The sequence below is a fragment of the Somniosus microcephalus genome, chromosome 8 (genome assembly GCF_052327205.1).
Source record: "Somniosus microcephalus isolate GS21.2 chromosome 8, FLI_Smic_1.0, whole genome shotgun sequence".
Classification (NCBI taxonomy): Eukaryota; Metazoa; Chordata; class Chondrichthyes; order Squaliformes; family Somniosidae; genus Somniosus; species Somniosus microcephalus.
Window position 1 is genome coordinate 118,386,337 of NC_140994.1, and position 14,682 is coordinate 118,401,018.

Here is a 14,682-nt window from a genome sequence, read left to right on the forward strand (position 1 = left end):
TATGTACCCGTCTACCTTTAAGAGAACTATTGTATGTAACCGTTCACCTTTAAGAGAACTATTTTAGGTGTGGCACTACTTTGTTTGGCTTCTGTATACGGTAATACCGACGGTGACCACACCAGTATATAAGTGTTGTGCCAGGAGTTATTGGGCAGATTCGCCCTGACCTTCGAATAGTAAAGTCCTGTTTTAAGTTACTCTTGGAGTCTGTGTATTAATTAACTAAACAACCCACAGACTTTACAGCGGGGAAGAGAGAGAGAGACAGACTTTGGGGGGGGGGGGGGGGAAAGAGTTAGACGCCACCGCGCACCTGCTCCGCGGAGCTCCGTGCCTCCACCGCCGCACCAGCCTTTACTAAGATGGCGGCGGTAGCGGCGCTCTGCTGAGGCCCGCCCCTCCAGCCTTCACAAAGATGGCGGCGATCGGGGGCCGCTTGTTGACTGGGGCCGGGAGGTGCCTAGCTCGGGCGTGGGTGCGGAGGAGAGGCCGAGGCTTCGAGGCCTACCTGGAAAAACGGGGAAAGGTAGGAAAATTAATGAGATTAGATAAAAGATTTAGAAAGTAATTAACTTTTTTTTTAAAATGTGTGTTTTAAAAGCAACGTTTTTTTGAAAGACGCAGAAAGCGGGAAAAAGAAAGGAAAAGTTTGGAATCAAGATGGCGGCGACTCACCTCGGTTCAGAACGATAAGGCCCGCCCACACACGCACCGATTGGTCGACCGTCAGGTCACCAAAGCGTAGGATTGGTCAATCGTCCCGTCACTCGACCATAGGAGGGCCCGGCCGCACGCGCCAGGAACCCGGCGTACGATTGGTCGACCTCGAGGTCACTCTGTCGCCAATGAGCGGATAATGAGATGCTAATGAGCGGAATTTTGAATGTTTTTCGGATACCGCGGGCGCGATTTTTGTCCGGCCGAAACGTAAATACGCTTACCACCGTTTCGGAAAGGTAAGCTTTCTTTCGACGTAACGCACGCGTAGGTACACTCTATAACTTTCGAGCGCATAGCCGGACAGACGCACACGTGAGGACAGACAGATAGACAGAAGTATCCGTTTATATATATAGATAGATACTTAATTGGTCCCATGGAACAATCATGCTTACATAAAAACTGAACTACAATTTTCTTAATTATTTGCAGAAATGCCAACAACATTTTACAATTCCTTACCGAAGTCTGTAACTTTAAAAAATAACTGAAAAGCTTTTCCCTGAACAGCTACAAATAATTCCCACAATTTCATAAAGAAAAAACTACATTGCAATATGCAGTGCTGCTGTGAGGATTTCAGTGAAGCAGAATTTTTTCCTACTATATTCACTTAGATTATTTTGCACTGTATAACATTACTCGGTAACTTTGGGCAAGGACTACAACCCCAAGGAGTGACTGCTCAAGGGCTGCTAAGGCCATCAACTTTGGGAAAATCATAGTCACAAATTTGATACCTACTCCAGACAACAAAATCCTAGAGGTGAGATTACCAGTCACAAGTTAGTTACCTGCTCCAGACATCAAATATGGGTCAAAACAGCAAGCTATGTTCATCGCGTGTGTTACAAGTGACCATATGTTTATGCTTCAATTCCCCTTCATTGCTCTATAGCTGCTGATGTCATTGCTCCAAATCACTGATATTCAATTATCAATAGAGCTACTGAGTCCCATATTCTGGTAACAACAGAAAGAAGTGCTTTCAATCAACCCGAAGAGGTACAAATAAAAAGAAAACACTGCAAATACTGAAAATCTGAAATACTGCAAGTCACAAAGCAGGTCAGTCAGCATCTGTAAAGAAAAAAGGGCATAACATTTCAGGTGCAAGGCCCTACTCTCAGTTCTTACACCCAAAACATTAACCCGTCTGTTCTCCTCACAGGTGCTGACTGGCCTGCTCTCTATTCCCAGCATTTTCTGTTCCGGAGGTGGAAATAGGCAGTCTTGGTGATGTATAGGTGATGGAATTTCAATCTCAGCTCACAAGCCCTCAGTTACCACCATAGGCTGATAAAGTTGGGTCTTTTTACTTTAGAAAAGCAGAGACTGCAAGAAGATTTGATTGAGGCCTTTAAAATAATGAAAGTATTAGACTCTGTTCATGTGTCTAGACTAATTGAGTTAGATAGGTTAGGGAAGACCAGGAATCATGCATACAAGTTATGTAAGCATAGAACTAGGTTTGATCTCAGGAAGTTTTTATTTTCGCATTGGGTCATCAACACCTGGAACAGCTAGTGCCGTGAGTACAGATTGGTTTTCTCTGTTTTTTATGTCTCTCAGAGAGTGTGTGGCTGCTGGTGGGTGGGGTACAATAAGGGTCATGACACTCAATTGCACTGTGACAACATGGGACAGACTCAATGGACCAGCTGGTCTTTACCTGCCTGTCATTTTTGTAAGTTCACCAACTCTCAATGTTAACTGAATGCATCTGCTTCCTCCCCCAATCCTAGAACCACCAGTAACAGGCAAAGGTCACTTACACAACTGAGTACACACTGAGGCATACATAAATATCACAGGATTCGCCCAGTCAACAAAAACAGGATCCACTATAAAATCATAGAACGGTTGCAGCACACAAGGAGGCCATTCGGTCCATCGAGCTGCGCCAGCTCTCTGCAAGAGGACTTCAGCTAGTCCCACTCCCCGCACTTTCCCCGTAGCCCTTCAAATTTTTCTCCTTCAGGTACTTATCCAATTCTCTTTTGAAAGCCACAATTTAATCTGCCTCCACCACCCTTTCAGGCAGTGCATTCTAGATCATAAACACACTGCATAAAAAGTTTTTCCTCATGTATCCTTTGGTTCTTTTGCCAATCACCTTAAATCTGTGTCCTTTGGTTCTCGACCCTTCCGCCAATGGGAACAGTTTCTCTCTATACCCCTCATGATTTTAAACACTTCTATCAAATCTGCTCTCAACCTTCTCTGCTCTAAGAACAACCCCAACTTCTCCAATCTATCCACGTAACTGAAGGCCCTCATCCCTTTAACCATTCTTGTAAATCTTTTCTGCAACTTCTCTAAAACTTTTGTTCAATAAATATAGTTCTGAATATTGTGTGATTTTCATTTTGTTCCTGTCCACAATAAATAAAGGAGAAAGAATAATTATCACAAACCAGCCTCAGTTCTGTAAGTACCACAAGACTGCCAGAGCCTTGGACCCACACCACAGCAAGTCAGTGCCTTCAGGACAGGAGGGAAGGAAATGGGAAAACTCTGGGGATATATAAAAATAATTTAGATGCTTTAAGCCAGCTTTCCAAGGTAGTTCTGTTTTACATTTAGAATAGCCTGTGTGTGCTATTTTGGATAGATTTAGAGCAGCGTTGAGGCCTTGGCTATTCAGCTAGAATTTGGGTTTCAGGTTGCAAATTGAAAATTTTTCCCAAAAAATTATTCCCCATTTCCCTAGCCATTGCCAAAATGATATTCCCTTCATTTGCAGGTTTCTGTAGCTCTTTCTCCTCCATAGCTAAATCGTGTGGTCTAGCCCGATACCCCTACAATGAGGTTCTGACACAGACCATGGAGCAACTTCCAACTTGTACAAGCACTGCAGTCTTAGCTTCATCATCCCAAGACCTTCAGCTTCTTTCTATGGCTTTCCTTTCATAAGAACATACGAAATAGGAGCAGGAGTCTGCTCTGCCATTAAATAATATCATGGCTGATCATCTACTTCATTTCCACTTTCCTGCACTATCCCCATATCCCTTGATTACCTGAACATCCAAAAATCTATCAATCTCTATCTTGAATATGCTCAAGGACTGAGCCTCCACATCCCTGTTTAGGATTCAACAAAGGAGGACAAAGGGATTAATTAAGAAGGGGAAAATAAAGTATGAGAGTCAGCTTTCAGGGAACATAAAAACTGACTGTAAAAGTTTTTATAGATATGTGAAGAGAAAAAGATTGGTGAAGTCAAGCGTAGGTCCCTTGCAGTCAGAATCAGGGGAATTTATCATGGGGAACAAAGAAATGGCGGACCAATTAAATACATACTTTGGTTCTGTCTTCACAAAGGAGGACACAAATAACCTCCCAGAGATGTCGGGAACATCGGGTCTAATGAGAGGGAGGAACTGAAAGAAATCAGTATTTGTAGGGAAATGGTGTTGGGGAAATTAACGGGATTGAAGGCCGATAAATCCCCAGGGCCTGATAATCTACATCCTAGGGTACTTAAGGAAGTGGCCCTAGAAATAGTAGATGCATTGCTGGTCATCTTCCAAAATTCAATAGACTCTGGAACAGTACCCATGGATTGGAGGGTAGCTAATGTTACCCCACTGTTCAAAAAAGGTGGTAGAGAGAAAATGGGGAATTACAGACCGGTAATCCTGACATCGGTAGTGGGGAAAATGCTAGAGTCCATTATAAAAGATGTAATAGCAGAGCACTTGGAAAACAGTGACAGGATTGGATAAAGTCAACATGGATTTACAAAAGGTAAATCGTGCTTGACTAATCTACTGGAATTTTTTGAGGATGTAACTGGTAAAATAGATAAGGGAGAACCAGTGGATGTGGTGCATTTGGACTTTCAGAAGGCTTTCGATAAGGTCCCGCATAAGAGATTAGCGTGTAAAGTTAAGGCACATGGGATTGGGGGCAAGGTATTGACTTGGATAGAGAACTGGTTGGCAGACAGAAAGCAAAGAGTTGGAATAAACGGGTCTTTTTCCGAGTGGCAGGCAGTGACTAGTGGGGTACCGCAGGGATCGGTCCTAGGACCCCAGCTATTCACTATATATATTAATGATCTAGACGAGGGAACTAGATGTAATATCTCCAAGTTTGCAGACGAAACAAAGCTGGGTGGGCGTGTGTGCTGTGAGGAGGATGCCGAGAAACTCCAGTATGATTTGGACAGGTTGGGTGATTGGGCAGAAGCATGGCAGATGCAATATAATGTGGATAAATGCGAGGTTATCCACTTTGGTGTCAAAAACAGGAAGGCAGATTATCTGAATGGCAATAGATTGGGAGAAGAGGAAGTGCAACGAGACCTGGGCGCCCTTGTGCACCAGTCACTGAAGGTAAGCATGCAGGTGCAGCAGGCAGTTAAGGCGGCAAATGGTATGTTGGCCTTCGTAGCAAGAGGGTTCGAGTACAGGAACAAGGATGTCTTGCTGCAGTTGCACAGGGCCTTGGTGAGACCACTGAGGAAATCTACATATTATAAGGGGTTAATTTCAGGTGCTTGCTGGGTAAAAGTTTTCAGACTTGACACCGGTCAAGAGTCGATGTGTAACTAGAGCTATTGCACATACTTAGATTACAGCCAAGAACAGATGTCTGCCCACCTAATGAGAATGTAGAAGTGAAACAATGGGTTCCTTTGAAGTAACCAGTGACCTGACAACTTGTGACCGTAAGCAAACCTAGCCTCCCAATATATGATTAAGATTAAAGAGGACCTCCGGTTACACGATTCATGCCCTGTTATAGATTAACGGTTGACTTATGTGTCCAGGATCCTTCTGTCAATATGTCATTAATACCTGATGATTAATCTAAAATGTATCCTGATAGAGGAACAAAGGAATGTCAATTAAACTTGTTTGTTACACTGTATGAATATGGAATGCTTACACTGTATCATTGGAATAGTAGCCTCACCCCTTGAGTGGAGGTGCTGATTCCCCTTGCAAGTGAAATAAAAGGCCTGTCCGTCTGACGAATCCAAGAGTGTATTGAGTCATTACACAGAGCTAAGAAGTATTCCACTTCAACAATTTGGAGGTTCCACCGAGATGGCTTGCTGTACCAATTGGTGAGTTAACAGACGCCGAGTACGCTGCTCGGTTAGGAAAAATCCCATCGGCCGAAGGTGGTGTTTTGCCACATTTTTGGGACTTTCCCTGCCAGAAGCATAGCTGCGCATAGTCTGTTTATTCCATTGGACAGTACTGCCATCGGGTAATTGACTCACAAGGTTCGGAGGTTAAACTGCCGTTGTGACTGTTTCCCTTTCAGAAACGGAACAGAGGATCAGCCATGAGGCGCTGACGCCCCGCGAACAGGATCGTGCAGAAAAGGACTAAAGGTACCAGAGAGAGGTTAAGTCAGGAATTTGATTAACTAAGGAGCTAGCGATTTACTGGAAATTGACCTAGCAAGGTTCCATAAAGGGAGTAGGGTAGAAGGAGAGAGAGTGGGTGAAGTTAGTTGGGACAAATTGAAGGCCGTTTTTGCTAAAAATTTGGCTAAAGGGAGTAGGGTAGAGGGAAGAAGAGTGGGCGATTGTCTGAAACACAGTGTCAATGTTTAATGTTTATGAGAGTGAGTATTTAACTACTTGTTATTATCAATCAACTTCGTCCAGTAAGGCTGCATAGGTTGGGGATTTAGTAACACTTTGGTTGTTGTTTAACAAGTGTATTGTTTATTGTTATATGTATTAATGTTTAGTCATGTCTGGTCTGTAGAGGCGTCCCACGCAGATCATAGAGTGTTACGGAATTGTTGTATGTTTTAACTAAAATATTTAAGCTGAAAAAAAAACTGCAGAAGGGGTTGGAAAAGACCCAAGCCGGGGAAGTGAGTCCCGCAGCGGAATGTCTTGTTGGGAAAATAGTGATGTCTTTTACATGATCCACTAAGCTATTGTGGATTCAGTATTTTCCCCAGTTAGAAATACCTTCCACGAGGGTTGAGAACCCTCGAGTTTTATACGTATGTATAGTTTATTAATCTGATCTGTAGGGGCGTACAACGCAGATCACGGATTGTCACAGGAGTTTGGATTGTTTTAAGTGAACCATTTAAGCTGCTAAAATGGGTGCTAGCACCAGTAAGCCACCCGAGAAAGGCACGCCAGCAGCCTTTATGTTAAAGAACTGTGGTCAATCATCCATTGATCACCCACCAAATTGGTCCAAATGGACTGTAAATAAGACTAGACCCTTTCCCTCAGATGGTTCATTTAACATAGAAAGAATTACTTGTCTCGAGGAATGTTTAACGGACAAGAGAGAAATAGAGAACAGCCAGATAAAAAGACTGCCTCTATGTTTGTTGAGTCAGAAGAAAAAAAAAATTACCCCGAAGAAACACCTTTCTCCTCTATTATGGTAGGATAACTATAGAAGGACGAATAGAGGGGAATATAGAGGAAGACGTGGTAGAGTAAGAGGGTATGGACGATCTGGTAATTGTTACAATTGCGGACAACCCGGACATTGGGCAAACCAATGGCCTGCGAAAAATCGTCAGAACCAAACCTCCAATAATGGACCTCCGTTAGAGAATAAAGGTCCTAATTTCACTGTCCATAACCCTTTTTCGGACTAGTCAGGAGGTTACCCTACAAACGGACAGGGATTTAGGAGAAATAGAGATCAGAATTACTGACTGACACCAGCAGCCCCAGGCGCCACAGACCACCAAATGCCCGTTGTTTACGAAGGCACTCTACAAGGTAAATGATGCCGATCCTCACTGCACTCTTGCAGTAGCCAAATTTCACCATTCTAAAGATTTAGGACCTATGGTAAAGCGTATGGGCTCTTTGCCCACCTCGAAAACTTGGTGTAGGGGTGGCGCCACACTTACAGAATACGGAGATAAGGGATTTTCCGTTAGATTAAATCAGAAAATAACTTTCAACGGACTCCTGACAAGAGAAGAAAAATTGGAAGCAAGAACGTGGCTATGCCAAGAGGCTGAAACGCTTTTAAAACAATTACCCGATATTTTGTGGGCAAAACACCCAAATGAGGTAGGAAAGATGTATACTGCACAGCCCTATAAAGTTACAATTAATCCAGCTGCACCATTACCCAAAAGGTCACAGTATCCATTGTCAGAGAAAGCAGAAAAAGGAATTGAGCCAGTGATGGAATCATTGTTAAAACAGGGAGTTAACGCCGGATAGAATAAAGGTCGTTTGCAACACATCGTTGCCAAAAACTAAAAGAGAAATGAAGCATTTTCTAGGAATGACTGGCTATTGTAGACAATGGATATTGAACTATTCAGAAATAACCAGACCACTATTGGACATGAGCATGACAAATTTGGAAAATTCGCGGTTACCTGACTTCCTCGGGAACCCAGATTAAAAATGCACAAGAAGTGCAAAATCTTTTACTAGCTATTCAGAGACGTAAACAGATTGCAATTATTAAGTGCCAAGCGCACGCGGGGCATTTGGACGAGGTTGCGCTTGGAAACGCTGCTGCAGATAGCGCTAAGTCAGTAGCTATATCAAGTACTGAACGACAAGTTTCAGCCTTCCCTGTTAGGGAAAAGCCAGAGATACCGCAGCCCCCGTCCTTGGATGATGTGCTGACCCATCAAGATAGGGCCAGTTCTGATGAAGTAAAGGAATGGGTTGTTAATCATTGTTTTAAAAACACTGACGGCTTATGGGTTCATCATGACGGCCGCATGGTGGCACCCAAATCATTACTATCACCAATTGCCCGATGTGTTCATAAATTCACCCATGCAGGCAAAGGGGGGATGGCGGACTGTATCCTCAAGATCTGGTATGCACCAGGAATCTCAAAGTTGGCAAAACAAATATGTGAAAATTGTACTATCTGCCAGACCATGAATGCAGGGAAAATAAAGAAGGTACAGCCCGCATCCCACCCAAACCCCATGGGCCCTTTTGTACACTTGCAAATGGATTTTATTGAACTACCTGTGTGTATGAGCTTTAAATATGTATTAGTTATTGTTGATATGTTTTCAAGATGGATTGAAGCATTTCCTTGTAGAAAGAGTGACGCCACCACTGTTGCTAAATGTTTATTGAAGGACATTGTACCTCGCTTTGGGATACCAGCAAAACTGTCAAGTGACAATGGGTCCCATTTTACGGGAACAGTGATTAAGGAACTATGCAAAGCCTTACAGATTAACCAGCACCTCCATTGCAGTTATCATCCACAGTCGGCTGGACTAGTGGAAAGATACAACGGGATGCTGAAAAATAAGCTTGCAAAACTGTGTAAAGAAACTGGACTTAAATGGGTTGATTTGTTGCCCATAGCTTTAATGACAATGCGGTCTGCTACCAACAGAACTACAGGATTGTCGCCTCACGAGATCGTCATGGGAAGACCACACAGATTGCCCTTTTCGGCGCCTTTAACAGCTAAACAAATGGAGGAAGATATGTTGAGTTATTGCATTGCACTAACCAAATGCATTTCTAGTTTCCATCAACAGGTGAAGGAAGCCCAGGTCGATCCCGCTGAAGGAAAGTGCCATACTTTCGAGCCAGGAGATAACGTCTACATAAAAATCTTCAAGCGAAAAAATGGCCTTCAACCCAGATTTGAGGGACCCTTCCAAGTACTCCTGACCACAAACGCCGCTGTAAAAGTAAAGGAGTGACCAACATGGATACACGCGTCCCATTGTAAGAAGGCATCAGTTGAAGACGATACACTGCCAAGATGAACTGGATTTGGACTTTAATAAGACTGTTCCCTTTGTTAACAATAATTGAAACTGCCATATTGATTTACTCAGATCCCCTGAAGGGCAAACCATGCATAGAAGAATGTGTACTTTTAAACAGTGATTTCTTTTATATTTTCTGCTATAACGAGACTATGAAGGTTCAGCTTCAGGATCACACTATGCAGGTACCCCCGTATCAACCCCTGAGTCTTAGGATTAGGCAGAATAAGATAGTAGAAGATGATAGTGGACAGAAGCTTGATAAGCTATGGGTTACATGCCCCGATACTGTGTCACCAAGTGAAAGAATTGCGAATGAAGGAGTTATCTGTAGTGGTAATCCAAAGGGAGGACTGGCCCTGACGGCCAGGCCAATGTTTTGTAACAATCCAGTTACACAGCTCTTTATTTCAACATCAGCCACTCAGAAAAGAAAACTTAATAAGACAGATAAGAAACAGGGAAGAAGAGGAAGAAGGCTGTTAAACAAGCATGGCTATACATGAGTTATTTGTACGCTAAAAGACAGAACCTTGCCAAATGCTGGATATGCAGCCACATCCCTGTGCACGCAGAGGGTGGAATACCTCTAAGGCCCATTCCCTTCGAAATAGAAGAGATGGTAGGGTGGTTATTGCAGTGTAATACCACCTGGAATAAGGAGGCAGCCAGTACATTTCAGACCCAAAATAGTTTAAACCCAGATCAATTGGAAAATGAATGGAAAGATGCAGGATACAACCTTATAAAATTTGAAGGGTGGTTTCATCCCCAATATGATAATCAAAGGAATCCAGAGAGCCTATTAGTGACGTCAATGGGAACCGTAAATAATACAAAAGGAGAAGTCTGTCTGGTAAACGACAATGGAGAAGGATTGATGGTTGGATGGAGTGAGTGCAAATGTAACTACACTTTGACTAAAACTACTACTAAACCACCGGGTGCAGTCGAATGGCCCTATTGGGGACGGTGGAACCTGTCCACAGTACAAAATTTGACTAGTAAAAAAATCTGGAAAGGAGAACAAGGAATAGGAATGATGCACCAGATATGGAACAAATTTGAAGCCTATAATAACACCTATTTCATCTGTGGGCATAGAGCATACCCTTGGTTACCACAAAATTGGACTGGGTCATGTTATTTGGGATATGTAGTGCCCTATATACATCATATTTCATCTTTGGATAGCCACCCTGGGACACGAGCAAAACGAGCCATTACAGAAACTGAAAGGTTCTTTGCTATAGCATTTCCCTGGTATGGAACAGGGAAGCTAGCAAGAGAATCTATAAACATGGCAGCAGTGTTGGAACAAATAGCCAATGATACTGCTGATGCTCTTAGTGATGTAAACGCAGAAATGGTGGCTTTGCGCACTGTTGCTTTACAAAACCGCAGGGCTCTGGACTATTTGTTGGCAAAAGAAGGGGGCACATGTGCAATCATAAAAACCGAATGTTGCACCTATATTCCAGATAACTCAGAAAATATCACCAACCTGGTAAACCACATAAAGGAGGCTGTAGAGAAACTACGTCAACCTGAACAGTGGTCCATGTGGGATTGGATTTCAGGGTGGGGAGGAGCACTAGGAAAGCAAATTTTGGAAGACTTAATTGCAATTGTGATGATAATAATTTTAATTAGTTTATTGATTGGTTGTTTAAAATTGTGTACAAAAGTCCTTTCCTTATTAACGTCAACTCCTCCAGTACCAATGGTGTCTGAATATGAGGATATCAAGGATGAGACCTTTGATGTAGAATTTCTTAAACTTAGCGAAATAGATTGTCTTTAGAAAGGACAAAAGGGGGGAATGAGGAAATCTACATATTATAAGGGGTTAATTTCAGGTGCTTGCTGGGTAAAAGTTTTCAGACTTGACACCGGTCAAGAGTCGATGTGTAACTAGAGCTATTGCACATACTTAGATTACAGCCAAGAACAGATGTCTGCCCACCTAATGAGAATGTAGAAGTGAAACAATGGGTTCCTTTGAAGTAACCAGTGACCTGACAACTTGTGACCGTAAGCAAACCTAGCCTCCCAATATATGATTAAGATTAAAGAGGACCTCCGGTTACACGATTCATGCCCTGTTATAGATTAACGGTTGACTTATGTGTCCAGGATCCTTCTGTCAATATGTCATTAATACCTGATGATTAATCTAAAATGTATCCTGATAGAGGAACAAAGGAATGTCAATTAAACTTGTTTGTTGCACTGTATAAATATGGAATGCTTACGCTGTATCATTGGAATAGTAGCCTCACCCCTTGCAAGTGAAATAAAAGGCCTGTCCGTCTGACGAATCCAAGAGTGTATTGAGTCATTACCCAGAGCTAAGAAGTATTCCACTTCAACACCACACCTTGAGTATTGTGTGCAGTTTTGGTCGCCTTATCTGAGGAAGGATGTTCTTGCCATGGAGGGAGGGCAGCGAAGATTCACCAGGCTGATACCTGGGATGGCAGGAATGACGTATGAGAGATTGGGTCGATTGGGCTTATACTCGCTGGAGTTTAGAAGAATGAGAGGGGATCTCATTGAAACAGGACTAGATGCAGGAAGGATGTTCCCGATGGTCGGGGAGTCCAGAACCAGGGATCACAGTCTAAGGATAAGGGGTAAGCCATTTAGGACAGAGATGAGGAGGAATTTCTTTACCCAGAGAGTGGTGAACCTGTGGAATTCTCTACCACAGAAGGCAGTGAAGGCCAATTCATTAAATATATTCGAGAAGGAGTTGGATATATTTCTTGAGGCTAAAGGGATCAAGGGACATGGGGAGAAAGCAGGGACAGGGTACTTAATTTGGATGATCAGCCATGATCTCGTTGAATGGCAGAGCAGGCTCGAGGGGCCGAATGGCCTACTCCTGCTCCTATCTTCTATGTATCTATGTATGTATCCCTCTGGGGTAGAGAATTCCAAAGATTCATCACCCTCTGAGTGAAGAAATTTCTCCTCATCTCAGTCCTAAATGGCCAACCCCTTATTCTGAGATTGTGACCCCTGGTTCGAGACTCCCCACCCAGGGAAGCATCCTCCCTGCATCTACCCTGTCAAGCCCTGTAAGAATGCTGTATGTTTCAATGAGATCGCCTCTCATTCTTCTAAACTCTAGAGAATATAGGCCTAGTCTACACAAGGCAGCACGGTGGCATAGTGGTTAGCACTGTTGCCTCACAGCGCCAGGGACCCGGGTTCGAATCCGGCCTCGGGCGACTGTCTGTGTGGAGTTTGCACATTCTCCCCGTGTTTGCGTGGGTTTCCTCCGGGTGCTCCGGTTTCCTCCCACAGTCCAAAGATGTGCGGGTTAGGTTGATTGGCTATGATAAAAAATTGACCCTTAGTGTTAGGGGGATTAAATACGTGGGGTTACGGGGATAGGGTGGGATGTGTGTCGGTGCAGGCTCGATGGGCCGAAATGGCCTCTATCTGCACTGTGGGGTTTCTGTGATTCTGTGAATCTCTCCTCATAGGACAATTCCCCCATCCCAGGAACCAGTCTGGTGAACCTTTGCTGCATTCCCTCTATGGCAAGTAAATCCTTCCTTAGGTAAGGAGACCAAAACTGTACACAATACTCCAGGTGTGGTCTCACCAGAGCCCTATATAATTGCAGACATCTTTACTCTTATACTCAAATCCTCTTGTAATAAAGGCCAACATACGATTTGCTTGCTGTACCTGTGTGTGATGTGTGTGCAAGGACACCCAAGTCCCTCTGAACACCAACATTTCCCAATCTCTCGCCATTTAAAAAATACTCTGCTTTTCTATTTTTCCTACCAAAGTGGATAACTTCACATTTCTCCACATTATATTCCATTTGCCATGTCCTTGCCCACTCACTTAACCTGTCTATATATACTTAAAATAAAAACAGAAAATGTTGGAAATACCTGACACGTTAACTCTTTCTCTCTCCACAGATGCTGCCTGTCCTGCTGAGTGTTTCCAGCATTTTCAGTTGTTATTTCAGATTTCCAGTATCTGCAGTATTTTGCTATTGAAATGGTGGAAATACTCAGCAGGTCAGGCAGCATCTGTGGAGAGAGAAACAGAGTTAATCTTTCAGGTCGATGACCCTTCGTCAGAACTGTAAAAAGTTAGAGATGTAACAGGTTTTTAAGCAAGTGCAGGGGCAGAGAAAAGGGGGAGGGAAAGAACAAAAGGGAAGGTCCTTGATAGGATGGAAGGCAGGAGAGATTAAAAGACAAAAGGGATGATGGTGCAAGGCAAACGGAGATGGTAATGGGACAATATCCCCTTGAAGCCTCTTTGCATCCTCTTCACAACTTACATTCCCACCTAGCTTTGTATCATCAGCAAACTTGGATATATTACATTTGGTCCCCTCATCCAAATCATTGATATAGATTGTGAATAGCTGAGGCCCAAGCACTTATCCTTGTGGTACCTCACTAGTTACAGCCTGCCAACCCGAAAATGACCCGTTTATTCCTACTCTCTGTTTTCTGTCCGTTAACCAATCCTCAATCCATGCTAGTATATTACCCCCAATCCCATGAGACCTAATTTTGTTTAATAACCTCTTGTGTAGCACCTTATCGAATGCCTTCTGAAAATCCAAATACACCACATCCACTGGTTCCCCCTTATCTATTCTGCAAATTACAACCTCAAAAAACACTGTGTGCCTCATGATAACAATGCTCTGAAAGAGCTGAGAAATTATAGAAACTTACAGTACAGAAGGAAGCTATTCAGCCTATTGTGCCTGTGCTGGCTCTTAGAAAGAGCAGTCGTGCTCAGTCCCACATCCCCGCTTTTTGTTCATAACCCTGTAAGTTCCTCATCCTCAAGTACCTGTCCAACTCCCCTTTAAAATTATTTATGTAATCAGCTTCCACCACTTTGTCAGGTAGCTCATTTCAGATCCCGACAACTCAGTGAAAATATTTCTCCTCATCTCCCCTCTAGATCTTTTGTTAATAATTTTGAATCTATGGTTAGGTTCTCTAGTTATTGACCCACTCGCCAAAGGGAATAGTTTTTCTCTGTCTACTCTAGCAAAACCTCTCATCATCTTGAAAACCTCTATTAGGTCACCTTGTAAGAGAAGGATTTGGGGGAGGTTTTTGAAAGTAAGGAGGAAACTAGGAAATTCCAGAGGAAAATTCATCAAGATACATTTGATGGCGAGCATGAAATCCATGGGAGCCCTCCAGTGGTGTAAAGGATTCTACGTGCTACTTC

The 14,682-nt window shown here is 43.2% G+C and overlaps 1 pseudogene; it reads right to left on the reverse strand.

Annotated features, from left to right (window-relative positions):
* Positions 1 to 3,041: 3,041 nt before the first annotated feature.
* LOC147113760 (transcription factor 12 pseudogene) overlaps positions 3,042 to 14,682 on the reverse strand; it is a 28,907-nt pseudogene continuing 17,266 nt past the window's right edge.